The sequence below is a fragment of the Procambarus clarkii genome, chromosome 35 (genome assembly GCF_040958095.1).
Source record: "Procambarus clarkii isolate CNS0578487 chromosome 35, FALCON_Pclarkii_2.0, whole genome shotgun sequence".
NCBI lineage: Eukaryota > Metazoa > Arthropoda > Malacostraca > Decapoda > Cambaridae > Procambarus > Procambarus clarkii.
This window is the reverse complement of record NC_091184.1, coordinates 37,038,922-37,047,472: the sequence shown is the minus strand read 5'-3', so window position 1 is coordinate 37,047,472 and position 8,551 is coordinate 37,038,922.

Genomic DNA, 8,551 nt, shown 5'->3' with positions numbered 1-8,551 from the left:
AGATCCGTCATCTGTAACCACCTGCCACAGGTAACGATAACCCATCGTCAGCCTGGGAAGGCAGCTCATCTAAGGAAAGAAAAACCCCTAATTCAAACCTCTGTTGCCTTGCGACTAAACTCACTCATGGGAAGGGCTTCGGGAGTCAACCCTAGGAAAAAGCTTAGGCCACAATCCAACAAGTGGATCGTCATCCATGCACCAGGCAAAAGAGAACAAACACAGAGCCATCCAGCTCTCAAACTGGGCACATGGAATGTAGGGACCATGACAACGGGTCTCTTGGAAGATCTACTGGTAGTGAACGACGCCCGCAAGACAGCTCTGATCCACAATGAACTACGCAGGCTCCAGATGGACCCAGTTTTTAAGAACTTTAATACCAATTTGGTGTTCAAGAAGGGTACGATCAAGTCCAATTTAATACAAAAATCCGCTGGTATAGCAGGTTGTGTGTAATCGATTCCCTGCAATGATTCTGAGTCTGTGTACTTTGGACAAACTGGAAAATCCTTACTATTGCGGTTGTCCCAACACGCTTATTGTATAAGAACTGCCCAAACGTCTAGTGCACTGTATCTACACACAAGCTTGTGTGATCACATTATTAATTGGAAAGGAACGAAAAGCATTACCAATTGCAGCAGTTTCATGGAACGGAATTTAATTGAGTCTGCCCCCTAATAAGTGTTCAAATCTTCTCAATGTTAGTACTAGTATGTACAAACTTGACTCATTTTAAGTTACAATATTGCACAACAGTTTAAGAAAAAACTTTAATAAGGGATTTAAAATGTTTCATTACAGTATTATAATCTAATATTATGTTTATTCAATGAGGCTTTTTGTTTAATCTTTCATACTTATTCTCTGACTGCTTGTTCTAAGCAGTCAGCTTAGTTCTGACCGATCTAGTCTAATCTATACCTATTTTTGGGTAAATCTTTACCTAGGGATAGGTACCCTGGAAACACAAACCGAAACTGTCTCTATTTTCCGCTTGTTACAGCTTGTAATAAAGTTGTTACATCTTGGCTTAACGTGTTTATGACGTATTAGAACGTTGTAACAACTTGCTATATTGGTTGGTATAACTGGTTAGGAAGTTTTAAAACTTGTTAGAACGTTGTACCAACGTCGTAGTTTCGATGTGTGTTTGGCGGGCCATGGTCAGGTCACAGTTGTTGGCCTCCGCCATTCCTCTGTTTCTCTCAGTCCGGTGTGGACGTTCATCACCCTTGCCCACTTCTCTGCGGTTTTCCCGCAAACCAATGATCAGTGTTTCGTGATCGTCAACTGCTTGATTGTGGAGTCGTAAATTAGTGTATTCTGGGAGCAGGTTTTCTCTGATACACGTCATTAAACACAGCATTGTAACTATTCTTAATTTTCTTTTGAATATTTTCCATTCTAAGCAAATATCTTCCACCGTCTGGAGGGAGAAGACGGTAGATGGGTGAACTTGGATATATTGGCGATACCACTGAATATAAATTTTGAGTTAAGAAGTGTGACATAACGCCAGGAAGTGCTGTGTAAGCCATCGTGGTTGGTGCTTGGCCTCACAGCTGCATTTACTGAGAATTAGTTAAGTGAACGCGCCTCCAAAGGTCAGCTAAACAACCACTACCCCCCGTGTGGCGCTCTGATGCTATATTTAGTTCCAGCTCTGCTCAACACACTGGGGGTTACGTGCATGTGTGTGTGTGTGTGTGTGTGTGTGCTTTGTTGTGTGTGTGTGTGTGCTTTGTTGTGCGTGTGTGTGCTATGTTGTGCATGTGTGTGCTATGTTGTGCATGTATACGTTGGTATGCGTGTGTGTGCTATGATGTGCGTGTGTGCTTTGTTGTGCATAGTGTACTCACCTAATTGTGCTTGCGGGGGTTGAGCTCTGGCTCTTTGGTCCCGCCTCTCAACTGTCAATCAACTGATGTACAGATTCCTGAGCCTACTGGGCTCTATCATATCTACATTTGAAACTGTGTATGGAGTCAGCCTCCACCACATCACTGCCTAATGCATTCCAGGTGTTAACTACTCTGACACTGAAAAAGTTCTTTCTAACGTCCGTGACTCATGTGGGTACTCAGTTTCCACCTGTGTATCCTTGTTCGCGTACTCCCTGTTTTAAACAGTTTATCCTTATCTACCCTATGAATTCCTCTGAAAAATTTATAGGTAGTGAGCATGTTTCCCCTCACTCTTCTGTCTTCCTGTGTCGTGAGGTGCATTTCTCGCAGCCTTTCCTCATAACTCATGCCTCTTAGTTCTGGGACTAGCCTAGTGACATACCTCTGGACTTTTTCCAGTTTCGTCTTGTGCTTGATAAGGCACGGGCTCCATGCTGGGGCCGCATACTCCAAATTTGGTCTTACATATGTGGTATACAAGGTTCTGAATGATTCCTTACACAGGTTCCTGAAGGCTGTTCTGATGTTAGCCAGCCTCGCATACGCCGCAGACGTTATTTTTTTATGTGGGCTTCAGGAGACAGGTTTGGTGTGATATCAACTCCAAGATCTTTCTCTCTCTCTGTTTCATGAAGTACTTCATCTCCCATTCTGTATCCTGTGTCTGGCCTCCTGTTTCCACTGCCTAGTTTTATTACCTTACATTTAATCGGGTTGAATTTTAGTAGCCATTTGTTTGACTTTTCATTCAGTTTGTCCAGATACACACACTCACACACACACACACAACAAAGTGTGTGTGTACTTTATTGAGTGTGTGTGATCTTCATCCACCAAGGAAGGTATTCACACAGCAGGAAAGGTCTTCATCCACCAGGGAAGATCTTCATCCACCAGAGAAGGTCTTCATCCACCAGGAAAGGTCTTCATCCACCAGGAAAGGTCTTCATCCACCAGGAAAGGTCTTCATCCACCAGGAAAGGTCTTCATCCACCAGGAAAGGTCTTCATCCACCAGGAAAGGTCTTCATCCACCAGAGAAGGTCTTCATCCACCAGAGAAGGTCTTCATCCACCAGAGAAGGTCTTCATCCACCAGGGAAGGTCTTCATCCACCAGAGAAGGTCTTCATCCACCAGGGAAGGTCTTCATCCACCAGAGAAGGTCTTCATCCACCAGGGAAGGTCCTCATACACCAGGGAAGGTCTTAATTCACAATGGAAATTCTTCTTCCTCTAGGGAAGGTCGTCATCCTCCAGAGAAGGTCTTCATCCACCAGGGAAGGTCTTCTTACACCAAGAAAACTCTTCATCCACCTTGAAAAGTCTTAAACCACCAGGGAAGGTCTTCATCCAACATGGAGTCTTCATCCACCAGGAAAGGTCATCATACTCCGGGGAAAGTCTTCATCCACCAGGGAAGGTCATTCACCAGGGAAGAGATCCATCCACCAGGAATGGTGATCATCCATCAGGGAATGTCCTCATCCACCAAGGACGATAATCATCCAACAGGAAACCTCTTCAACTACCAGGGAAGGTTTTCATCCACCAGTGAAGGTCTTCATCCACCAAGGAAGGTCTTCACCCAACTGGAAAATTCGTCACTCACCAGGGAAGATATTTATCCACCAGCGAGGGTCTTCATCCACTAGAGAAGGTCTTCCTTCACCAGTGAATGTCTTCATCTTCCAGAGAAAGTCTTCATCCACCAGGGATGGTCTTCATCCGCCAGAGAAGGTCTTCATCCACCAGGGAAGGTCTTCATCCACCAGGGAAGGTCTTCAACTACCAGGGAAGGTCTTCAACTACCAGGGAAGGTCTTCAACTACCAGGGAAGGTCTTCAACTACCAGGGAAGGTCTTCATATACCAGGGAAGGTCTTCATTCACCCGGGAACGTCTCCATCCATCTGGAAAAGTCTTCATCCACCAGGAAAGGTCTTCACCCACCAAGGAAATTCTTCACCCACCAGGGAAGGTCTTCATCCATAAAGGAAAGTTTTCATCTACCAGGGAAGGTCCTCATCCACCAGCGAAGGTCGTCGTCCACAAGGGAAAGTTTTCATCAACCAAGGAAGGTCTTCATCCACCAGGGAAGGTCTTCATCCACCAAGGAAGGTTTTCATCCACCAAGGAAAGTCTTCATCCACCAGGGAAGGTCTTCATCTGCCAAGGAAAGTCTTCATCCACCAAGGAAGGTTTTCATCCACCAGGGAAAGTCTTTATCAACCTAGGAAGGTGTTCATATACCAGGGAAGGTCTTCATCCACTAGGGAAGGTCTTCATCTATTAGGGAAGGTCTTGAACCACCAGGGAAGGTCTTCATCCTCCAGAGAAGGTTTTCATCCACCAGGTAAGGTCTTCATCCACAAGGAAAGTCTTCATCCACCAGAGAAGGTCTTCATCTACCAGGGAAGGTATTCATCCACCAGGGAAGTGTGCATCTACCAGGGAACATTTTCATCCATCAGGGAAAGTGTGCATCCACCAGGGAAGGTCTTCATCCACCAGGAAAGGTCTTCATCCACCAGGAAAGGTCTTCATCCTCCAGGAAAGGTCTTCATCCTCCAGGGAAAACCTTTTACCCACCGGGAGGGGCCTTCATCCACTCTGGGAGAGAGAACAAAATAGACTGAGACAGCTGATAAGTGTGTAGAGCGATAAAGAGTGTGATAACCCACAAACTGCGCGAGAAATATGCCGTCACAACTAAGAGGAGCAACAATACGCGTGAGGGAGTCTGGGTAATGGGTTCACAGTGCATGTTCGTTGTCAAGCAACTTGCTCTCCTGCGTTTTGAGGTCACACTAAACTTTCACTCTCCGACGCCAGATGTCTCTAAGCAACCTAACATCTTGAAAAAAAGGGAGAGAGAGAGAGAGAGAGAGAGAGAGAGAGAGAGCGTGTGTATACCAGTACTAACTATACCAGTACTAAAGTATACTTGCTGGTTGGTCTGCAAGTTATGGTCTTTCCTTAATAACCTTCCACAGGGTGATAATAGACGTTGAACCCAACACCTAACCTAACCTAAGACGCATTCGTCAATGTTGACGTATTCTGTATTATTATTAGGTTTTTCTCGTGTATAAATTTATATTATTATATATTAGAATGCTAGTGTACAGTGAGAGGTTAAGGTTCTGATGGAAATTGTTGATATTTGCGGTACGATGGCGGAACATTTACAAGAAATGTTGAAAGAAATTAACAAGTTGATAATTCCAGTTTGGATGCTGCTTCTATAAGCTTTCCTTATTGAGGCTGCTCATAGGCCAGTCGATAGAGCGTCGACCTCTCACGCGTGGGGTCCAGGGTTCGAGACCCATACAGCCCAGGTGAATGGAACATTTACAAAAGTTGTAATTCGAACAGAGGATTTCAGCGATCGAAGCACTGTTCGGAGAATTTGACCATTGTTGCCATAACTATAGTAAACTGAGTGAACAACTTCCACAGCCATGATATCTTGAGGAGATCTTGAGATGATTTCGGGGCATAGTGTCCCCGCGGCCCGGTCCTCAACTAGGCCTCCTTTTTATTACACACCCCTAGGAAGCAGCCCGTAGCAATTGTCTAACTCCCAGGTACCTATTTACTGCCAGGTGAACAGGTACATCAGGATAGAGTGAAGAATTAAAATAAAGTAATCATCTTATTATAAAAAAAAATGTTGCAGTTAGAAGACAGTTGGGAGAGTAGCAATTGTAAGTCGGCATCAACCCAAAAATCCCTAGTGTTGAATTGCTGACCAAGGAAGCCAAACCTTCATCTCTAGTCCAGTCTAAGCCAGTGTGTTCTGGGCATAGCATAACCTCGCCGGGTCGCTCGAAAAGAAAAAACCACTTAAAAAACTAGTCGACAAATGTCCAGCTTGAGAAGGGAGGTATATCGTCATATCTAGGGAGGTATGTGGTATAGCCCCTCGAGGCCCAGGAAGTGGTTAACTCCTTTACTGCAACTCTTCTCGGGACTTTTATTACAGGCCACTAGATCATCTTTCATATATGAGAGAATCTTTGTATCGTCGGTGTTGTATGGCAGTTCTTGTTGTATAGCTATTGTAGCGGTGGTATTGTGGTACTGATGCTGTTGTATTTGTATTGTTATTGTTGTAGTTTCTGTTGTTATTGTGATATTGTTGCTGTTGTTTTGTATTCTTGTTTTGTATTGCTGTTGTAGAATTGTTATTGTGGCATTGTTTTTGTTATGGCACTACTGCTGCTGTTATTAGTGGCGTTCATGTGTGTACTGCAAGCTGAGTTTTAATACAACAGATACATGTGTTTCGAGTAGACAAGGCCTATACCGCAAGTTGTGGAAGTGTTGTGGCGAGTGTAGGCCTTGACAAGTGGATGGCTGGTGTGTGTAGGCCCTGACAAGTGGATGGCTGGCGTGTGTAGGCCTTGACAAGTGGATGGCTGGTGGCCAGGTTTCACCACACAGGTACCCATGGTGACACTTCCCGCCCTGGGGAGCCAGCTAGGGACGTGAAGACACCCTCAATACTAGCTTCAGCTGCTACCACTATCACTAGCTACCACACTCAGTCACCGTCACACACACACACACACACACAGCCCCATAAAAGGCTGTTAAAAAAGTTGGAGCAACAGGCAGGAGTAAAAGGGAAGGTGCTCCAGTGGATAAGGGAGTACTTAAGCAACAGGAAACAGCTAGTAACGGTGAGGGGGGAGACATCAGAGTGGCGAGATGTCACCAGCGGAGTCCCACAGGGCTCAGCACTTGGACCCATCCTATTTCTAATATATGTAAAAGATCTTCCGGAGGGTATAGACTCGTTCCTCTCAATGTTTGCTGATGATGCAAAAATTATGAGAAGAATCAAGACGGATGAAGATAAACAGAGACTACAGGATGACCTGGACAAACTGGAGTGGTCTAGAAAATGGCTGCAAAAGTTCAACTCAGGAAAGTGTAAGGTAATGAAATTAGACGAAGGTAGCAGGAGGCTGAACACAAGGTACTATCTGGGAGGTGAAATCCTGCAAGAGTCAAATAGAGAGAAAGATCTGGGGGTTGATATCACACCGAACCTGTCCTCAGAGGCCCACATCAAAAGGGTATCATCAGCGGCATATGCTAGACTGGCCAACATAAGAACTGCCTTTAGAAACTTGGGTAAGGAATCGTTCAGGACCCTGTATACCACTTATGTCAGACCAATCCTGGAATGTGCAGCTCCCGCCTAGAATCCTTACCTAGATAAACATAAGACAAAGTTAGAGAAGATTCAGCGGTATGCCACCAGGCTCGTCCTGGAACTGAGAGGAATGAGCTACGAGGAAAGGCTAAAGGAGCTGAACCTCACGTCCCTGGAAAACAGAAGAGTAAGGGGAGACATGATAACCACCTACAAAATTCACAGGGGAATTGACATGGGTGGACAAAGACAAACTCTTCAGCACGGGTGGGACACGAACAAGGGGACACAGGTGGAAACTTAGTACCCAGATGAGCCACAGAGACGTTATAGAAAGATTTTTTTCAGTGTCAGAGTAGTTAATAAATGGAATGCACTAGGAAGTGATGTGGTGGAGGCTGACTCCATACACAGTTTCAAATGTAGATATCAAATGTAGAATCGTTCCTCTCATTGTTTGCTGATGATGCAAAAATTATGAGGAGGATTAAGACGGTGGAGGAGAGTATGAGGCTACAAGATAACCTAGACAAATTTAATGAATGGTCCAACAAATAGGTTCTAAAGTTCAACCCGAGTAAATGTAAAGTAATAAAACTAGGCTGTGGAAACAGGAGGCCAGACACAGAATATCGAATGGGAGTTGAAGTCCTTCTTGAAACGGACAGAGAGAAAGATCTAGGAGTTGATATCACACCAGACCTCTCTCCTAAAGTCCACGTAAAAAGAATAACATCAGCGGCGTATGCAAAGCTGGCTAACATCAGAACTACTTTCAGGAACATGTGCAAAGAATCATTCAGAACCCTGGAATGCATTAGGCAGTGATGTGGTGGAGGCAGACTCCATACATAGTTTCAAATGTAGATATAATAGAGCCCAGTAGGCTCAGGAATCTGTACACCAGTTGATTGACGGTTAAGAGGCGGGACCAAAGAGCAAGAGCTCAACCCCCCCTCCCGGCAAGTACAACTAGATGAGTACACACACCACACTAACGTCAGCAATGTCGCAATTTACACCTGCCACCTCCACTAAACAACCCCACCACAACTACCACTAACGACAGACTAAACTAGTGATACATTGTCTAACAACATCATCCTCCAATCACAGTGAGTAGTTACAGTGCTGAGTGATCCTCACGGTGTCGTCGCTAACTGACCAGTGTCTAACACAGACTTATTTGCCTCAATAAATTGCTCTAAAATAGAAGCAGAATTTAGGATTCTGACAACAAGAATTTGTTTTCCAAGACCTCGACTTGCATTTAGGGACTGACAGAAAATAATAATAATAATAATTATAATAATAATAATAAAAAATGTGATTCCTGAGTACTGTAATCCGTGAGTTTGTAATGTAATCCGCTAGTGAGAGATGTTATCCGTTTATGAGAAATATAATCTGGTTGTATGTAGTGTAAATCATTTGTGATTAATTTGTGTCATCATTGTGTAAATAGTGTAAAAGCAGAG